At 68.1% G+C, this 1,358-nt stretch overlaps 1 long non-coding RNA gene across 1 annotated transcript; it reads left to right on the top strand.

Annotated features, from left to right (window-relative positions):
• The first annotated feature begins 7 nt into the window (after positions 1–7).
• LOC108510337 lies at positions 8–1,108 on the top strand. Its single transcript, XR_001878794.1, has 3 exons — positions 8–234; positions 610–889; positions 953–1,108. It is a non-coding gene; the product is annotated as an uncharacterized LOC108510337 (long non-coding RNA).
• Positions 1,109–1,358: the final 250 nt, after the last annotated feature.

Here is a 1,358-nt window from a genome sequence, read left to right as displayed (position 1 = left end):
CGCAAGAAGCACGAGGAGGCCGTGCTGGCCGTGGCCTTCCACCCCCGGCGCGCCCTCAGCGCCAGCGCCGGCGCCGACGCCCTCGCCAAGGTCTTCGTGTGACGGCCCCGCCCCTGGGGGTGGCACCGGGGGGCACCGGGGGGCCTCCTGAGAGCACCTGGAGGGACCTGGTTTGGTGGCACCGCTGGGACTCGGTCACCTGGCTCGGGGGTGACACGTGTGAGGTGGCACCAGGTGGCACTGGGTGGCCTCAGTGGCCTCCTGAGAGCACCTGGAGGGACCTGCTTTGGTGGCACCGCTGGGATTTGCTCACCTGGCTCGGGGGTGACACGTGTGAGGTGGCACCGAGTGGCCTCCTGGAAGCACCTGGAGGGACCCAGGGGGTGGCACCGGCAGGACTTGGTCTCCTGGCCCGGGGGTGACACGTGTGAGGTGGCACTGGGTGGCACCAGTAGCCTCCTGAGAGCACCTGGAGGGACCTGGTTTGGTGGCACCGCTGGGATTCGCTCACCTGGCTCGGGGGTGACACGTGTGAGGTGGCACCGAGTGGCACCAGGTGGCCTCAGTCACCTCCCTCAGCCCTGGAGGGACCAGGGGGACACAAGTCAGGTGGCACCGGGTGGCCTTGGTGGCCTCCTGAGAGCACCTGGAGGGACCCAGGGGGTGGCACCGACAGGACTTGGTCACCTGGCATGGGGGTGACACAAGTCAGGTGGCACCAGGTGGCACTGGGTGGCCTCGGTGGCCTCCTGGAAGCACCTGGAGGGACCTGGTTTGGTGGCACTGACAGGACTTGGTCACCTGGCATGGGGGTGACACAAGTGAGGTGGCACCGATGGGATTCGGTCACCTCCCGGGGACCAGGGGGACACGTGTGAGGTGGCACCAGGTGGCACCAGGTGGTCTCAGTCACCTCCCTCAGCCCTGGAGGGACCAGGGTGACACAGGTGAGGTGGCACTGGGTGGCCTTGGTGGCCTCCTGGAAGCACCTGGAGGGACCTGGTTTGGTGGCACCGCTGGGATTTGGTCACCTGGCCCGGGGGTGACACGTGTGAGGTGGCACCAGGTGGCACCGGGTGGCCTTGGTGGCCTCCTGGAAGCACCTGGAGGGACCTGCTTTGGTGGCACCGCTGGGATTTACTCACCTGGCTCGGGGGGTGACACAGGTGAGGTGGCACCGGGTGGCACCAGGTGGCCTCTGTCACCTCCCCCAGCCCCAGAGGGACCAGGGTGACACAGGTGAGGTGGCACCAGGTGGCACCAGGTCACCTGCCCCTGTCAGTGCCATCCCTGGGAGTGCCCCTGTCCCTGTCCCCTGGGGGTGACACAGGTGAGGTGGCACCGGGTGCCCTCTGTCA

This window comes from Lepidothrix coronata, unplaced genomic scaffold, assembly GCF_001604755.1.
Source record: "Lepidothrix coronata isolate B3197 unplaced genomic scaffold, Lepidothrix_coronata-1.0 Scaffold674, whole genome shotgun sequence".
In the NCBI taxonomy this organism is placed as follows: Eukaryota; Metazoa; Chordata; class Aves; order Passeriformes; family Pipridae; genus Lepidothrix; species Lepidothrix coronata.
Note: the sequence above shows the minus strand (reverse complement) of the source record. Positions and strands in the feature narration are given on the sequence as shown.